The sequence below is a fragment of the Danio rerio genome, chromosome 18 (assembly GCF_049306965.1).
Source record: "Danio rerio strain Tuebingen ecotype United States chromosome 18, GRCz12tu, whole genome shotgun sequence".
Classification (NCBI taxonomy): domain Eukaryota; kingdom Metazoa; phylum Chordata; class Actinopteri; order Cypriniformes; family Danionidae; genus Danio; species Danio rerio.
In genome coordinates, this window is record NC_133193.1 from 33,768,273 (window position 1) to 33,788,862 (window position 20,590).

Here is a 20,590-nt window from a genome sequence, read left to right on the forward strand (position 1 = left end):
TCTATGTCTCTGACTGAAGTTTGCATTACTGTGATTTGACCTCTCTGCTGGCTGAGATAAGCTCATTTTCAACGTCCAATTCAGAATGTAATAAAACCAGATCCAGCCATAAAATGCATCATTCTTTTTTGTTTTAGACAACATTTCATGTACTGTTAAACATGTTAAAGCAAGTTGCAAGTGAAAATCTATGTCTCTGACTGAGTTTGCATTACTGTGATTTGACCTCTCTGCTGGCTGAGATAAAACCAGATCCAGCCATAAAATGCATCATTCTTTTTTGTTTTAGACAACATTTCATGCACTGTTAAACATGTTAAAGCAAGTTGCAAGTGAAAATCTATGTCTCTGACTGAGTTTGCATTACTGTGATTTGACCTCTCTGCTGGCTGAGATAAGCTCATTTTCAACGTCCAATTCAGAATGTAATAAAACCAGATCTAGCCATAAAATGCATCATTCTTTTTTGTTTTAGACAACATTTCATGCACTGTTAAACATGTTAAAGCAAGTTGCAAGTGAAAATCTATGTCTCTGACTGAGTTTGCAGTACTGTGATTTGACCTCTCTGCTGGCTGAGATAAGCTCATTTTCAACGTCCAATTCAGAATGTAATAAAACCTGATCCAGCTATAAAATGCATCATTCTTTTTTGTTTTAGACAACATTTCATGCACTGTTAAACATGTTAAAGCAAGTTGCAAGTGAAAATCTATGTCTCTGACTGAGTTTGCATTACTGTGATTTGACCTCTCTGCTGGCTGAGATAAGCTCATTTTCAACGTCCAATTCAGAATGTAATAAAACCAGATCCAGCCATAAAATGCATCATTCTTTTTTGTTTTAGACAACATTTCATGTACTGTTAAACATGTTAAAGCAAGTTGCAAGTGAAAATCTATGTCTCTGACTGAGTTTGCATTACTGCTTATTTTGACCTCTGCTGGCTGAGATAAGCTCATTTTCAACGTTCAATTCAGAATGTGATAAAACCAGATCCAGCCATAAAATGCATCATTCTTTTTTGTTTAAGACAACATTTTATGCACTGTTAAACATGTTAAAGCAAGTTGCAAGTGAAAATCTATGTCTCTGACTGAGTTTGCATTACTGTAATTTCACCTCTCTGCTGGCTGAGATAAGCTCATTTTCAACGTCCAATTCAGAATGTAATAAAACCAGATCCAGCTATAAAATGCATCATTCTTTTTTACTTTAGACAACATTTCATGCACTGTTAAACATGTTAAAGCAAGTTGCAAGTGAAAATCTATGTCTCTGACTGAGTTTGCATTACTGTGATTTGACCTCTCTGCTGGCTGAGATAAGCTCATTTTCAACGTCCAATTCAGAATGTAATAAAACCAGATCCAGCCATAAAATGCATCATTCTTTTTTGTTTTAGACAACATTTCATGCACTGTTAAACATGTTAAAGCAAGTTGCAAGTGAAAATCTATGTCTCTGACTGAGTTTGCATTACTGTGATTTGACCTCTCTGCTGGCTGAGATAAGCTCATTTTCAACGTCCAATTCACAATGTAATAAAACCAGATCCAGCCATAAAATGCATCATTCTTTTTTGTTTTAGACAACATTTCATGCACTGTTAAACATGTTAAAGCAAGTTGCAAGTGAAAATCTATGTCTCTGACTGAGTTTGCATTACTGTGATTTCACCTCTCTGCTGGCTGAGATAAGCTCATTTTCAACGTCCAATTCAGAATGTAATAAAAACAGATCTAGCCATAAAATGCATCATTCTTTTTTGTTTTAGACAACATTTCATGCACTGTTAAACATGTTAAAGCAAGTTGCAAGTGAAAATCTATGTCTCTGACTGAGTTTGCATTACTGTGATTTGACCTCTCTGCTGGCTGAGATAAGCTCATTTTCAACGTCCAATTCAGAATGTAATAAAACCTGATCCAGCTATAAAATGCATCATTCTTTTTTGTTTTAGACAACATTTCATGCACTGTTAAACATGTTAAAGCAAGTTGCAAGTGAAAATCTATGTCTCTGACTGAGTTTGCATTACTGTGATTTGACCTCTCTGCTGGCTGAGATAAGCTCATTTTCAACGTCCAATTCAGAATGTAATAAAACCAGATCCAGCCATAAAATGCATCATTCTTTTTTGTTTTAGACAACATTTCATGTACTGTTAAACATGTTAAAGCAAGTTGCAAGTGAAAATCTATGTCTCTGACTGAGTTTGCATTACTGCTTATTTTGACCTCTGCTGGCTCTGAAAAGCTCATTTTCAACGTTCAATTCAGAATGTGATAAAACCAGATCCAGCCATAAAATGCATCATTCTTTTTTGTTTAAGACAACATTTTATGCACTGTTAAACATGTTAAAGCAAGTTGCAAGTGAAAATCTATGTCTCTGACTGAGTTTGCATTACTGCTTATTTTGACCTCTGCTGGCTCTGAAAAGCTCATTTTCAACGTTCAATTCAGAATGTGATAAAACCAGATCCAGCCATAAAATGCATCATTCTTTTTTGTTTAAGACAACATTTCATGCACTGTTAAACATGTTAAAGCAAGTTGCAAGTGAAAATCTATGTCTCTGACTGAGTTTGCATTACTGTGATTTGACCTCTCTGCTGGCTGAGATAAGCTCATTTTCAACGTCCAATTCAGAATGTAATAAAACCTGATCCAGCTATAAAATGCATCATTCTTTTTTGTTTTAGACAACATTTCATGCACTGTTAAACATGTTAAAGCAAGTTGCAAGTGAAAATCTATGTCTCTGACTGAGTTTGCATTACTGTGATTTGACCTCTCTGCTGGCTGAGATAAGCTCATTTTCAACGTCCAATTCAGAATGTAATAAAACCAGATCCAGCTATAAAATGCATCATTCTTTTTTGTTTTAGACAACATTTCATGCACTGTTAAACATGTTAAAGCAAGTTGCAAGTGAAAATCTATGTCTCTGACTGAGTTTGCATTACTGTGATTTGACCTCTCTGCTGGCTGAGATAAGCTCATTTTCAACGTCCAATTCAGAATGTAATAAAACCAGATCCAGCCATAAAATGCATCATTCTTTTTTGTTTTAGACAACATTTCATGCACTGTTAAACATGTTAAAGCAAGTTGCAAGTGAAAATCTATGTCTCTGACTGAGTTTGCAGTACTGTGATTTGACCTCTCTGCTGGCTGAGATAAGCTCATTTTCAACGTCCAATTCAGAATGTAATAAAACCTGATCCAGCTATAAAATGCATCATTCTTTTTTGTTTTAGACAACATTTCATGCACTGTTAAACATGTTAAAGCAAGTTGCAAGTGAAAATCTATGTCTCTGACTGAGTTTGCATTACTGTGATTTGACCTCTCTGCTGGCTGAGATAAGCTCATTTTCAACGTCCAATTCAGAATGTAATAAAACCAGATCCAGCCATAAAATGCATCATTCTTTTTTGTTTTAGACAACATTTCATGTACTGTTAAACATGTTAAAGCAAGTTGCAAGTGAAAATCTATGTCTCTAACTGAGTTTGCATTACTGCTTATTTTGACCTCTGCTGGCTCTGAAAAGCTCATTTTCAACGTTCAATTCAGAATGTGATAAAACCAGATCCAGCCATAAAATGCATCATTCTTTTTTGTTTAAGACAACATTTTATGCACTGTTAAACATGTTAAAGCAAGTTGCAAGTGAAAATCTATGTCTCTGACTGAGTTTGCATTACTGCTTATTTTGACCTCTGCTGGCTCTGAAAAGCTCATTTTCAACGTTCAATTCAGAATGTGATAAAACCAGATCCAGCCATAAAATGCATCATTCTTTTTTGTTTAAGACAACATTTCATGCACTGTTAAACATGTTAAAGCAAGTTGCAAGTGAAAATCTATGTCTCTGACTGAGTTTGCATTACTGTGATTTGACCTCTCTGCTGGCTGAGATAAGCTCATTTTCAACGTCCAATTCAGAATGTAATAAAACCTGATCCAGCTATAAAATGCATCATTCTTTTTTGTTTTAGACAACATTTCATGCACTGTTAAACATGTTAAAGCAAGTTGCAAGTGAAAATCTATGTCTCTGACTGAGTTTGCATTACTGTGATTTGACCTCTCTGCTGGCTGAGATAAGCTCATTTTCAACGTCCAATTCAGAATGTAATAAAACCAGATCCAGCTATAAAATGCATCATTCTTTTTTGTTTTAGACAACATTTCATGCACTGTTAAACATGTTAAAGCAAGTTGCAAGTGAAAATCTATGTCTCTGACTGAGTTTGCATTACTGTGATTTGACCTCTCTGCTGGCTGAGATAAGCTCATTTTCAACGTCCAATTCAGAATGTAATAAAACCTGATCCAGCTATAAAATGCATCATTCTTTTTTGTTTTAGACAACATTTCATGCACTGTTAAACATGTTAAAGCAAGTTGCAAGTGAAAATCTATGTCTCTGACTGATTTTGCATTACTGTGATTTGACCTCTCTGCTAGCTGAGATAAGCTCATTTTCAACGTCCAATTCAGAATGTAATAAAACCAGATCCAGCCATAAAATGCATCATTCTTTTTTGTTTTAGACAACATTTCATGCACTGTTAAACATGTTAAAGCAAGTTGCAAGTGAAAATCTATGTCTCTGACTGAGTTTGCATTACTGTGATTTGACCTCTCTGCTGGCTGAGATAAGCTCATTTTCAACGTCCAATTCAGAATGTAATAAAACCAGATCCAGCCATAAAATGCATCATTCTTTTTTGTTTTAGACAACATTTCATGTACTGTTAAACATGTTAAAGCAAGTTGCAAGTGAAAATCTATGTCTCTGACTGAGTTTGCATTACTGTGATTTGACCTCTCTGCTGGCTGAGATAAGCTCATTTTCAACGTCCAATTCAGAAAGTGATAAAAACAGATCTAGCCATAAAATGCATCATTCTTTTTTGTTTTAGACAACATTTCATGCACTGTTAAACATGTTAAAGCAAGTTGCAAGTGAAAATCTATGTCTCTGACTGAGTTTGCATTACTGTGATTTGACCTCTCTGCTGGCTGAGATAAGCTCATTTTCAACGTCCAATTCAGAATGTAATAAAACCAGATCCAGCCATAAAATGCATCATTCTTTTTTGTTTTAGACAACATTTCATGCACTGTTAAACATGTTAAAGCAAGTTGCAAGTGAAAATCTATGTCTCTGACTGAGTTTGCATTACTGTGATTTGACCTCTCTGCTGGCTGAGATAAGCTCATTTTCAACGTCCAATTCAGAATGTAATAAAACCTGATCCAGCTATAAAATGCATCATTCTTTTTTGTTTTAGACAACATTTCATGCACTGTTAAACATGTTAAAGCAAGTTGCAAGTGAAAATCTATGTCTCTGACTGAGTTTGCATTACTGTGATTTGACCTCTCTGCTGGCTGAGATAAGCTCATTTTCAACGTCCAATTCAGAATGTAATAAAACCAGATCCAGCCATAAAATGCATCATTCTTTTTTGTTTTAGACAACATTTCATGCACTGTTAAACATGTTAAAGCAAGTTGCAAGTGAAAATCTATGTCTCTGACTGAGTTTGCATTACTGTGATTTGACCTCTCTGCTGGCTGAGATAAAACCAGATCCAGCCATAAAATGCATCATTCTTTTTTGTTTTAGACAACATTTCATGCACTGTTAAACATGTTAAAGCAAGTTGCAAGTGAAAATCTATGTCTCTGACTGAGTTTGCATTACTGTGATTTGACCTCTCTGCTGGCTGAGATAAGCTCATTTTCAACGTCCAATTCAGAATGTAATAAAACCTGATCCAGCTATAAAATGCATCATTCTTTTTTGTTTTAGACAACATTTCATGCACTGTTAAACATGTTAAAGCAAGTTGCAAGTGAAAATCTATGTCTCTGACTGAGTTTGCATTACTGTGATTTGACCTCTCTGCTGGCTGAGATAAGCTCATTTTCAACGTCCAATTCAGAATGTAATAAAACCAGATCCAGCCATAAAATGCATCATTCTTTTTTGTTTTAGACAACATTTCATGTACTGTTAAACATGTTAAAGCAAGTTGCAAGTGAAAATCTATGTCTCTGACTGAGTTTGCATTACTGCTTATTTTGACCTCTGCTGGCTCTGAAAAGCTCATTTTCAACGTTCAATTCAGAATGTGATAAAACCAGATCCAGCCATAAAATGCATCATTCTTTTTTGTTTAAGACAACATTTTATGCACTGTTAAACATGTTAAAGCAAGTTGCAAGTGAAAATCTATGTCTCTGACTGAGTTTGCATTACTGCTTATTTTGACCTCTGCTGGCTCTGAAAAGCTCATTTTCAACGTTCAATTCAGAATGTGATAAAACCAGATCCAGCCATAAAATGCATCATTCTTTTCTGTTTAAGACAACATTTCATGCACTGTTAAACATGTTAAAGCAAGTTGCAAGTGAAAATCTATGTCTCTGACTGAGTTTGCATTACTGTGATTTGACCTCTCTGCTGGCTGAGATAAGCTCATTTTCAACGTCCAATTCAGAATGTAATAAAACCTGATCCAGCTATAAAATGCATCATTCTTTTTTGTTTTAGACAACATTTCATGCACTGTTAAACATGTTAAAGCAAGTTGCAAGTGAAAATCTATGTCTCTGACTGAGTTTGCATTACTGTGATTTGACCTCTCTGCTGGCTGAGATAAGCTCATTTTGAACGTCCAATTCAGAAAGTGATAAAAACAGATCTAGCCATAAAATGCATCATTCTTTTTTGTTTTAGACAACATTTCATGCACTGTTAAACATGTTAAAGCAAGTTGCAAGTGAAAATCTATGTCTCTGACTGAGTTTGCATTACTGTGATTTGACCTCTCTGCTGGCTGAGATAAGCTCATTTTCAACGTCCAATTCAGAATGTAATAAAACCTGATCCAGCTATAAAATGCATCATTCTTTTTTGTTTTAGACAACATTTCATGCACTGTTAAACATGTTAAAGCAAGTTGCAAGTGAAAATCTATGTCTCTGACTGATTTTGCATTACTGTGATTTGACCTCTCTGCTAGCTGAGATAAGCTCATTTTCAACGTCCAATTCAGAATGTAATAAAACCAGATCCAGCCATAAAATGCATCATTCTTTTTTGTTTTAGACAACATTTCATGCACTGTTAAACATGTTAAAGCAAGTTGCAAGTGAAAATCTATGTCTCTGACTGAGTTTGCATTACTGTGATTTGACCTCTCTGCTGGCTGAGATAAGCTCATTTTCAACGTCCAATTCAGAATGTAATAAAACCAGATCCAGCCATAAAATGCATCATTCTTTTTTGTTTTAGACAACATTTCATGTACTGTTAAACATGTTAAAGCAAGTTGCAAGTGAAAATCTATGTCTCTGACTGAGTTTGCATTACTGTGATTTGACCTCTCTGCTGGCTGAGATAAGCTCATTTTCAACGTCCAATTCAGAAAGTGATAAAAACAGATCTAGCCATAAAATGCATCATTCTTTTTTGTTTTAGACAACATTTCATGCACTGTTAAACATGTTAAAGCAAGTTGCAAGTGAAAATCTATGTCTCTGACTGAGTTTGCATTACTGTGATTTGACCTCTCTGCTGGCTGAGATAAGCTCATTTTCAACGTCCAATTCAGAATGTAATAAAACCAGATCCAGCCATAAAATGCATCATTCTTTTTTGTTTTAGACAACATTTCATGCACTGTTAAACATGTTAAAGCAAGTTGCAAGTGAAAATCTATGTCTCTGACTGAGTTTGCATTACTGTGATTTGACCTCTCTGCTGGCTGAGATAAGCTCATTTTCAACGTCCAATTCAGAATGTAATAAAACCTGATCCAGCTATAAAATGCATCATTCTTTTTTGTTTTAGACAACATTTCATGCACTGTTAAACATGTTAAAGCAAGTTGCAAGTGAAAATCTATGTCTCTGACTGAGTTTGCATTACTGTGATTTGACCTCTCTGCTGGCTGAGATAAAACCAGATCCAGCCATAAAATGCATCATTCTTTTTTGTTTTAGACAACATTTCATGCACTGTTAAACATGTTAAAGCAAGTTGCAAGTGAAAATCTATGTCTCTGACTGAGTTTGCATTACTGTGATTTGACCTCTCTGCTGGCTGAGATAAGCTCATTTTCAACGTCCAATTCAGAATGTAATAAAACCAGATCCAGCCATAAAATGCATCATTCTTTTTTGTTTTAGACAACATTTCATGCACTGTTAAACATGTTAAAGCAAGTTGCAAGTGAAAATCTATGTCTCTGACTGAGTTTGCATTACTGTGATTTGACCTCTCTGCTGGCTGAGATAAGCTCATTTTCAACGTCCAATTCAGAATGTAATAAAACCTGATCCAGCTATAAAATGCATCATTCTTTTTTGTTTTAGACAACATTTCATGCACTGTTAAACATGTTAAAGCAAGTTGCAAGTGAAAATCTATGTCTCTGACTGAGTTTGCATTACTGTGATTTGACCTCTCTGCTGGCTGAGATAAGCTCATTTTCAACGTCCAATTCAGAATATAATAAAACCTGATCCAGCTATAAAATGCATCATTCTTTTTTACTTTAGACAACATTTCATGCACTGTTAAACATGTTAAAGCAAGTTGCAAGTGAAAATCTATGTCTCTGACTGAGTTTGCATTACTGTGATTTGACCTCTCTGCTGGCTGAGATAAGCTCATTTTTAACGTCCAATTCAGAATGTAATAAAACCTGATCCAGCTATAAAATGCATCATTCTTTTTTGTTTTAGACAACATTTCATGCACTGTTAAACATGTTAAAGCAAGTTGCAAGTGAAAATCTATGTCTCTGACTGAGTTTGCATTACTGTGATTTGACCTCTCTGCTGGCTGAGATAAGCTCATTTTCAACGTCCAATTCAGAATGTAATAAAACCAGATCCAGCCATAAAATGCATCATTCTTTTTTGTTTTAGACAACATTTCATGCACTGTTAAACATGTTAAAGCAAGTTGCAAGTGAAAATCTATGTCTCTGACTGAGTTTGCATTACTGTGATTTGGCCTCTCTGCTGGTTGAGATAAGCTCATTTTCAACGTCCAATTCAGAAAGTGATAAAAACAGATCTAGCCATAAAATGCATCATTCTTTTTTGTTTTAGACAACATTTCATGCACTGTTAAACATGTTAAAGCAAGTTGCAAGTGAAAATCTATGTCTCTGACTGAGTTTGCATTACTGTGATTTGACCTCTCTGCTGGCTGAGATAAGCTCATTTTCAACGTCCAATTCAGAATGTAATAAAACCTGATCCAGCTATAAAATGCATCATTCTTTTTTGTTTTAGACAACATTTCATGCACTGTTAAACATGTTAAAGCAAGTTGCAAGTGAAAATCTATGTCTCTGACTGAGTTTGCATTACTGTGATTTGACCTCTCTGCTGGCTGAGATAAGCTCATTTTCAACGTCCAATTCAGAATGTAATAAAACCTGATCCAGCTATAAAATGCATCATTCTTTTTTACTTTAGACAACATTTCATGCACTGTTAAACATGTTAAAGCAAGTTGCAAGTGAAAATCAATGTCTCTGACTGAGTTTGCATTACTGTGATTTGACCTCTCTGCTGGCTGAGATAAGCTCATTTTTAACGTCCAATTCAGAATGTAATAAAACCTGATCCAGCTATAAAATGCATCATTCTTTTTTGTTTTAGACAACATTTCATGCACTGTTAAACATGTTAAAGCAAGTTGCAAGTGAAAATCTATGTCTCTGACTGAGTTTGCATTACTGTGATTTGACCTCTCTGCTGGCTGAGATAAGCTCATTTTCAACGTCCAATTCAGAATGTAATAAAACCAGATCCAGCCATAAAATGCATCATTCTTTTTTGTTTTAGACAACATTTCATGCACTGTTAAACATGTTAAAGCAAGTTGCAAGTGAAAATCTATGTCTCTGACTGAGTTTGCATTACTGTGATTTGGCCTCTCTGCTGGCTGAGATGAGCTCATTTTCAACGTCCAATTCAGAAAGTGATAAAAACAGATCTAGCCATAAAATGCATCATTCTTTTTTGTTTTAGACAACATTTCATGCACTGTTAAACATGTTAAAGCAAGTTGCAAGTGAAAATCTATGTCTCTGACTGAGTTTGCATTACTGTGATTTGGCCTCTCTGCTGGCTGAGATAAGCTCATTTTCAACGTCCAATTCAGAAAGTGATAAAAACAGATCTAGCCATAAAATGCATCATTCTTTTTTGTTTTAGACAACATTTCATGCACTGTTAAACATGTTAAAGCAAGTTGCAAGTGAAAATCTATGTCTCTGACTGAGTTTGCATTACTGTGAATTGACCTCTCTGCTGGCTGAGATAAGCTCATTTTCAACGTCCAATTCAGAATGTAATAAAACCAGATCCAGCCATAAAATGCATCATTCTTTTTTGTTTTAGACAACATTTCATGCACTGTTAAACATGTTAAAGCAAGTTGCAAGTGAAAATCTATGTCTCTGACTGAGTTTGCATTACTGTGATTTGACCTCTCTGCTGGCTGAGATAAGCTCATTTTCAACGTCCAATTCAGAATGTAATAAAACCAGATCCAGCTATAAAATGCATCATTCTTTTTTGTTTTAGACAACATTTCATGCACTGTTAAACATGTTAAAGCAAGTTGCAAGTGAAAATCTATGTCTCTGACTGAGTTTGCATTACTGTGATTTGACCTCTCTGCTGGCTGAGATAAGCTCATTTTCAACGTCCAATTCAGAATGTAATAAAACCAGATCCAGCTATAAAATGCATCATTCTTTTTTGTTTTAGACAACATTTCATGCACTGTTAAACATGTTAAAGCAAGTTGCAAGTGAAAATCTATGTCTCTGACTGAGTTTGCATTACTGTGATTTGACCTCTCTGCTGGCTGAGATAAGCTCATTTTCAACGTCCAATTCAGAATGTAATAAAACCAGATCCAGCCATAAAATGCATCATTCTTTTTTGTTTTAGACAACATTTCATGCACTGTTAAACATGTTAAAGCAAGTTGCAAGTGAAAATCTATGTCTCTGACTGAGTTTGCATTACTGTGATTTGACCTCTCTGCTGGCTGAGATAAGCTCATTTTCAACGTCCAATTCAGAATGTAATAAAACCTGATCCAGCTATAAAATGCATCATTCTTTTTTGTTTTAGACAACATTTCATGCACTGTTAAACATGTTAAAGCAAGTTGCAAGTGAAAATCTATGTCTCTGACTGATTTTGCATTACTGTGATTTGACCTCTCTGCTAGCTGAGATAAGCTCATTTTCAACGTCCAATTCAGAATGTAATAAAACCAGATCCAGCCATAAAATGCATCATTCTTTTTTGTTTTAGACAACATTTCATGCACTGTTAAACATGTTAAAGCAAGTTGCAAGTGAAAATCTATGTCTCTGACTGAGTTTGCATTACTGTGATTTGACCTCTCTGCTGGCTGAGATAAAACCAGATCCAGCCATAAAATGCATCATTCTTTTTTGTTTTAGACAACATTTCATGCACTGTTAAACATGTTAAAGCAAGTTGCAAGTGAAAATCTATGTCTCTGACTGAGTTTGCATTACTGTGATTTGACCTCTCTGCTGGCTGAGATAAGCTCATTTTCAACGTCCAATTCAGAATGTAATAAAACCAGATCCAGCCATAAAATGCATCATTCTTTTTTGTTTTAGACAACATTTCATGCACTGTTAAACATGTTAAAGCAAGTTGCAAGTGAAAATCTATGTCTCTGACTGAGTTTGCAGTACTGTGATTTGACCTCTCTGCTGGCTGAGATAAGCTCATTTTCAACGTCCAATTCAGAATGTAATAAAACCTGATCCAGCTATAAAATGCATCATTCTTTTTTGTTTTAGACAACATTTCATGCACTGTTAAACATGTTAAAGCAAGTTGCAAGTGAAAATCTATGTCTCTGACTGAAGTTTGCATTACTGTGATTTGACCTCTCTGCTGGCTGAGATAAGCTCATTTTCAACGTCCAATTCAGAATGTAATAAAACCAGATCCAGCCATAAAATGCATCATTCTTTTTTGTTTTAGACAACATTTCATGTACTGTTAAACATGTTAAAGCAAGTTGCAAGTGAAAATCTATGTCTCTGACTGAGTTTGCATTACTGTGATTTGACCTCTCTGCTGGCTGAGATAAAACCAGATCCAGCCATAAAATGCATCATTCTTTTTTGTTTTAGACAACATTTCATGCACTGTTAAACATGTTAAAGCAAGTTGCAAGTGAAAATCTATGTCTCTGACTGAGTTTGCATTACTGTGATTTGACCTCTCTGCTGGCTGAGATAAGCTCATTTTCAACGTCCAATTCAGAATGTAATAAAACCAGATCTAGCCATAAAATGCATCATTCTTTTTTGTTTTAGACAACATTTCATGCACTGTTAAACATGTTAAAGCAAGTTGCAAGTGAAAATCTATGTCTCTGACTGAGTTTGCAGTACTGTGATTTGACCTCTCTGCTGGCTGAGATAAGCTCATTTTCAACGTCCAATTCAGAATGTAATAAAACCTGATCCAGCTATAAAATGCATCATTCTTTTTTGTTTTAGACAACATTTCATGCACTGTTAAACATGTTAAAGCAAGTTGCAAGTGAAAATCTATGTCTCTGACTGAGTTTGCATTACTGTGATTTGACCTCTCTGCTGGCTGAGATAAGCTCATTTTCAACGTCCAATTCAGAATGTAATAAAACCAGATCCAGCCATAAAATGCATCATTCTTTTTTGTTTTAGACAACATTTCATGTACTGTTAAACATGTTAAAGCAAGTTGCAAGTGAAAATCTATGTCTCTGACTGAGTTTGCATTACTGCTTATTTTGACCTCTGCTGGCTGAGATAAGCTCATTTTCAACGTTCAATTCAGAATGTGATAAAACCAGATCCAGCCATAAAATGCATCATTCTTTTTTGTTTAAGACAACATTTTATGCACTGTTAAACATGTTAAAGCAAGTTGCAAGTGAAAATCTATGTCTCTGACTGAGTTTGCATTACTGTAATTTCACCTCTCTGCTGGCTGAGATAAGCTCATTTTCAACGTCCAATTCAGAATGTAATAAAACCAGATCCAGCTATAAAATGCATCATTCTTTTTTACTTTAGACAACATTTCATGCACTGTTAAACATGTTAAAGCAAGTTGCAAGTGAAAATCTATGTCTCTGACTGAGTTTGCATTACTGTGATTTGACCTCTCTGCTGGCTGAGATAAGCTCATTTTCAACGTCCAATTCAGAATGTAATAAAACCAGATCCAGCCATAAAATGCATCATTCTTTTTTGTTTTAGACAACATTTCATGCACTGTTAAACATGTTAAAGCAAGTTGCAAGTGAAAATCTATGTCTCTGACTGAGTTTGCATTACTGTGATTTGACCTCTCTGCTGGCTGAGATAAGCTCATTTTCAACGTCCAATTCACAATGTAATAAAACCAGATCCAGCCATAAAATGCATCATTCTTTTTTGTTTTAGACAACATTTCATGCACTGTTAAACATGTTAAAGCAAGTTGCAAGTGAAAATCTATGTCTCTGACTGAGTTTGCATTACTGTGATTTCACCTCTCTGCTGGCTGAGATAAGCTCATTTTCAACGTCCAATTCAGAATGTAATAAAAACAGATCTAGCCATAAAATGCATCATTCTTTTTTGTTTTAGACAACATTTCATGCACTGTTAAACATGTTAAAGCAAGTTGCAAGTGAAAATCTATGTCTCTGACTGAGTTTGCATTACTGTGATTTGACCTCTCTGCTGGCTGAGATAAGCTCATTTTCAACGTCCAATTCAGAATGTAATAAAACCTGATCCAGCTATAAAATGCATCATTCTTTTTTGTTTTAGACAACATTTCATGCACTGTTAAACATGTTAAAGCAAGTTGCAAGTGAAAATCTATGTCTCTGACTGAGTTTGCATTACTGTGATTTGACCTCTCTGCTGGCTGAGATAAGCTCATTTTCAACGTCCAATTCAGAATGTAATAAAACCAGATCCAGCCATAAAATGCATCATTCTTTTTTGTTTTAGACAACATTTCATGTACTGTTAAACATGTTAAAGCAAGTTGCAAGTGAAAATCTATGTCTCTGACTGAGTTTGCATTACTGCTTATTTTGACCTCTGCTGGCTCTGAAAAGCTCATTTTCAACGTTCAATTCAGAATGTGATAAAACCAGATCCAGCCATAAAATGCATCATTCTTTTTTGTTTAAGACAACATTTTATGCACTGTTAAACATGTTAAAGCAAGTTGCAAGTGAAAATCTATGTCTCTGACTGAGTTTGCATTACTGCTTATTTTGACCTCTGCTGGCTCTGAAAAGCTCATTTTCAACGTTCAATTCAGAATGTGATAAAACCAGATCCAGCCATAAAATGCATCATTCTTTTTTGTTTAAGACAACATTTCATGCACTGTTAAACATGTTAAAGCAAGTTGCAAGTGAAAATCTATGTCTCTGACTGAGTTTGCATTACTGTGATTTGACCTCTCTGCTGGCTGAGATAAGCTCATTTTCAACGTCCAATTCAGAATGTAATAAAACCTGATCCAGCTATAAAATGCATCATTCTTTTTTGTTTTAGACAACATTTCATGCACTGTTAAACATGTTAAAGCAAGTTGCAAGTGAAAATCTATGTCTCTGACTGAGTTTGCATTACTGTGATTTGACCTCTCTGCTGGCTGAGATAAGCTCATTTTCAACGTCCAATTCAGAATGTAATAAAACCAGATCCAGCTATAAAATGCATCATTCTTTTTTGTTTTAGACAACATTTCATGCACTGTTAAACATGTTAAAGCAAGTTGCAAGTGAAAATCTATGTCTCTGACTGAGTTTGCATTACTGTGATTTGACCTCTCTGCTGGCTGAGATAAGCTCATTTTCAACGTCCAATTCAGAATGTAATAAAACCAGATCCAGCCATAAAATGCATCATTCTTTTTTGTTTTAGACAACATTTCATGCACTGTTAAACATGTTAAAGCAAGTTGCAAGTGAAAATCTATGTCTCTGACTGAGTTTGCAGTACTGTGATTTGACCTCTCTGCTGGCTGAGATAAGCTCATTTTCAACGTCCAATTCAGAATGTAATAAAACCTGATCCAGCTATAAAATGCATCATTCTTTTTTGTTTTAGACAACATTTCATGCACTGTTAAACATGTTAAAGCAAGTTGCAAGTGAAAATCTATGTCTCTGACTGAGTTTGCATTACTGTGATTTGACCTCTCTGCTGGCTGAGATAAGCTCATTTTCAACGTCCAATTCAGAATGTAATAAAACCAGATCCAGCCATAAAATGCATCATTCTTTTTTGTTTTAGACAACATTTCATGTACTGTTAAACATGTTAAAGCAAGTTGCAAGTGAAAATCTATGTCTCTAACTGAGTTTGCATTACTGCTTATTTTGACCTCTGCTGGCTCTGAAAAGCTCATTTTCAACGTTCAATTCAGAATGTGATAAAACCAGATCCAGCCATAAAATGCATCATTCTTTTTTGTTTAAGACAACATTTTATGCACTGTTAAACATGTTAAAGCAAGTTGCAAGTGAAAATCTATGTCTCTGACTGAGTTTGCATTACTGCTTATTTTGACCTCTGCTGGCTCTGAAAAGCTCATTTTCAACGTTCAATTCAGAATGTGATAAAACCAGATCCAGCCATAAAATGCATCATTCTTTTTTGTTTAAGACAACATTTCATGCACTGTTAAACATGTTAAAGCAAGTTGCAAGTGAAAATCTATGTCTCTGACTGAGTTTGCATTACTGTGATTTGACCTCTCTGCTGGCTGAGATAAGCTCATTTTCAACGTCCAATTCAGAATGTAATAAAACCTGATCCAGCTATAAAATGCATCATTCTTTTTTGTTTTAGACAACATTTCATGCACTGTTAAACATGTTAAAGCAAGTTGCAAGTGAAAATCTATGTCTCTGACTGAGTTTGCATTACTGTGATTTGACCTCTCTGCTGGCTGAGATAAGCTCATTTTCAACGTCCAATTCAGAATGTAATAAAACCAGATCCAGCTATAAAATGCATCATTCTTTTTTGTTTTAGACAACATTTCATGCACTGTTAAACATGTTAAAGCAAGTTGCAAGTGAAAATCTATGTCTCTGACTGAGTTTGCATTACTGTGATTTGACCTCTCTGCTGGCTGAGATAAGCTCATTTTCAACGTCCAATTCAGAATGTAATAAAACCTGATCCAGCTATAAAATGCATCATTCTTTTTTGTTTTAGACAACATTTCATGCACTGTTAAACATGTTAAAGCAAGTTGCAAGTGAAAATCTATGTCTCTGACTGATTTTGCATTACTGTGATTTGACCTCTCTGCTAGCTGAGATAAGCTCATTTTCAACGTCCAATTCAGAATGTAATAAAACCAGATCCAGCCATAAAATGCATCATTCTTTTTTGTTTTAGACAACATTTCATGCACTGTTAAACATGTTAAAGCAAGTTGCAAGTGAAAATCTATGTCTCTGACTGAGTTTGCATTACTGTGATTTGACCTCTCTGCTGGCTGAGATAAGCTCATTTTCAACGTCCAATTCAGAATGTAATAAAACCAGATCCAGCCATAAAATGCATCATTCTTTTTTGTTTTAGACAACATTTCATGTACTGTTAAACATGTTAAAGCAAGTTGCAAGTGAAAATCTATGTCTCTGACTGAGTTTGCATTACTGTGATTTGACCTCTCTGCTGGCTGAGATAAGCTCATTTTCAACGTCCAATTCAGAAAGTGATAAAAACAGATCTAGCCATAAAATGCATCATTCTTTTTTGTTTTAGACAACATTTCATGCACTGTTAAACATGTTAAAGCAAGTTGCAAGTGAAAATCTATGTCTCTGACTGAGTTTGCATTACTGTGATTTGACCTCTCTGCTGGCTGAGATAAGCTCATTTTCAACGTCCAATTCAGAATGTAATAAAACCAGATCCAGCCATAAAATGCATCATTCTTTTTTGTTTTAGACAACATTTCATGCACTGTTAAACATGTTAAAGCAAGTTGCAAGTGAAAATCTATGTCTCTGACTGAGTTTGCATTACTGTGATTTGACCTCTCTGCTGGCTGAGATAAGCTCATTTTCAACGTCCAATTCAGAATGTAATAAAACCTGATCCAGCTATAAAATGCATCATTCTTTTTTGTTTTAGACAACATTTCATGCACTGTTAAACATGTTAAAGCAAGTTGCAAGTGAAAATCTATGTCTCTGACTGAGTTTGCATTACTGTGATTTGACCTCTCTGCTGGCTGAGATAAGCTCATTTTCAACGTCCAATTCAGAATGTAATAAAACCAGATCCAGCCATAAAATGCATCATTCTTTTTTGTTTTAGACAACATTTCATGCACTGTTAAACATGTTAAAGCAAGTTGCAAGTGAAAATCTATGTCTCTGACTGAGTTTGCATTACTGTGATTTGACCTCTCTGCTGGCTGAGATAAAACCAGATCCAGCCATAAAATGCATCATTCTTTTTTGTTTTAGACAACATTTCATGCACTGTTAAACATGTTAAAGCAAGTTGCAAGTGAAAATCTATGTCTCTGACTGAGTTTGCATTACTGTGATTTGACCTCTCTGCTGGCTGAGATAAGCTCATTTTCAACGTCCAATTCAGAATGTAATAAAACCTGATCCAGCTATAAAATGCATCATTCTTTTTTGTTTTAGACAACATTTCATGCACTGTTAAACATGTTAAAGCAAGTTGCAAGTGAAAATCTATGTCTCTGACTGAGTTTGCATTACTGTGATTTGACCTCTCTGCTGGCTGAGATAAGCTCATTTTCAACGTCCAATTCAGAATGTAATAAAACCAGATCCAGCCATAAAATGCATCATTCTTTTTTGTTTTAGACAACATTTCATGTACTGTTAAACATGTTAAAGCAAGTTGCAAGTGAAAATCTATGTCTCTGACTGAGTTTGCATTACTGCTTATTTTGACCTCTGCTGGCTCTGAAAAGCTCATTTTCAACGTTCAATTCAGAATGTGATAAAACCAGATCCAGCCATAAAATGCATCATTCTTTTTTGTTTAAGACAACATTTTATGCACTGTTAAACATGTTAAAGCAAGTTGCAAGTGAAAATCTATGTCTCTGACTGAGTTTGCATTACTGCTTATTTTGACCTCTGCTGGCTCTGAAAAGCTCATTTTCAACGTTCAATTCAGAATGTGATAAAACCAGATCCAGCCATAAAATGCATCATTCTTTTCTGTTTAAGACAACATTTCATGCACTGTTAAACATGTTAAAGCAAGTTGCAAGTGAAAATCTATGTCTCTGACTGAGTTTGCATTACTGTGATTTGACCTCTCTGCTGGCTGAGATAAGCTCATTTTCAACGTCCAATTCAGAATGTAATAAAACCTGATCCAGCTATAAAATGCATCATTCTTTTTTGTTTTAGACAACATTTCATGCACTGTTAAACATGTTAAAGCAAGTTGCAAGTGAAAATCTATGTCTCTGACTGAGTTTGCATTACTGTGATTTGACCTCTCTGCTGGCTGAGATAAGCTCATTTTGAACGTCCAATTCAGAAAGTGATAAAAACAGATCTAGCCATAAAATGCATCATTCTTTTTTGTTTTAGACAACATTTCATGCACTGTTAAACATGTTAAAGCAAGTTGCAAGTGAAAATCTATGTCTCTGACTGAGTTTGCATTACTGTGATTTGACCTCTCTGCTGGCTGAGATAAGCTCATTTTCAACGTCCAATTCAGAATGTAATAAAACCTGATCCAGCTATAAAATGCATCATTCTTTTTTGTTTTAGACAACATTTCATGCACTGTTAAACATGTTAAAGCAAGTTGCAAGTGAAAATCTATGTCTCTGACTGATTTTGCATTACTGTGATTTGACCTCTCTGCTAGCTGAGATAAGCTCATTTTCAACGTCCAATTCAGAATGTAATAAAACCAGATCCAGCCATAAAATGCATCATTCTTTTTTGTTTTAGACAACATTTCATGCACTGTTAAACATGTTAAAGCAAGTTGCAAGTGAAAATCTATGTCTCTGACTGAGTTTGCATTACTGTGATTTGACCTCTCTGCTGGCTGAGATAAGCTCATTTTCAACGTCCAATTCAGAATGTAATAAAACCAGATCCAGCCATAAAATGCATCATTCTTTTTTGTTTTAGACAACATTTCATGTACTGTTAAACATGTTAAAGCAAGTTGCAAGTGAAAATCTATGTCTCTGACTGAGTTTGCATTACTGTGATTTGACCTCTCTGCTGGCTGAGATAAGCTCATTTTCAACGTCCAATTCAGAAAGTGATAAAAACAGATCTAGCCATAAAATGCATCATTCTTTTTTGTTTTAGACAACATTTCATGCACTGTTAAACATGTTAAAGCAAGTTGCAAGTGAAAATCTATGTCTCTGACTGAGTTTGCATTACTGTGATTTGACCTCTCTGCTGGCTGAGATAAGCTCATTTTCAACGTCCAATTCAGAATGTAATAAAACCAGATCCAGCCATAAAATGCATCATTCTTTTTTGTTTTAGACAACATTTCATGCACTGTTAAACATGTTAAAGCAAGTTGCAAGTGAAAATCTATGTCTCTGACTGAGTTTGCATTACTGTGATTTGACCTCTCTGCTGGCTGAGATAAGCTCATTTTCAACGTCCAATTCAGAATGTAATAAAACCTGATCCAGCTATAAAATGCATCATTCTTTTTTGTTTTAGACAACATTTCATGCACTGTTAAACATGTTAAAGCAAGTTGCAAGTGAAAATCTATGTCTCTGACTGAGTTTGCATTACTGTGATTTGACCTCTCTGCTGGCTGAGATAAAACCAGATCCAGCCATAAAATGCATCATTCTTTTTTGTTTTAGACAACATTTCATGCACTGTTAAACATGTTAAAGCAAGTTGCAAGTGAAAATCTATGTCTCTGACTGAGTTTGCATTACTGTGATTTGACCTCTCTGCTGGCTGAGATAAGCTCATTTTCAACGTCCAATTCAGAATGTAATAAAACCAGATCCAGCCATAAAATGCATCATTCTTTTTTGTTTTAGACAACATTTCATGCACTGTTAAACATGTTAAAGCAAGTTGCAAGTGAAAATCTATGTCTCTGACTGAGTTTGCATTACTGTGATTTGACCTCTCTGCTGGCTGAGATAAGCTCATTTTCAACGTCCAATTCAGAATGTAATAAAACCTGATCCAGCTATAAAATGCATCATTCTTTTTTGTTTTAGACAACATTTCATGCACTGTTAAACATGTTAAAGCAAGTTGCAAGTGAAAATCTATGTCTCTGACTGAGTTTGCATTACTGTGATTTGACCTCTCTGCTGGCTGAGATAAGCTCATTTTCAACGTCCAATTCAGAATATAATAAAACCTGATCCAGCTATAAAATGCATCATTCTTTTTTACTTTAGACAACATTTCATGCACTGTTAAACATGTTAAAGCAAGTTGCAAG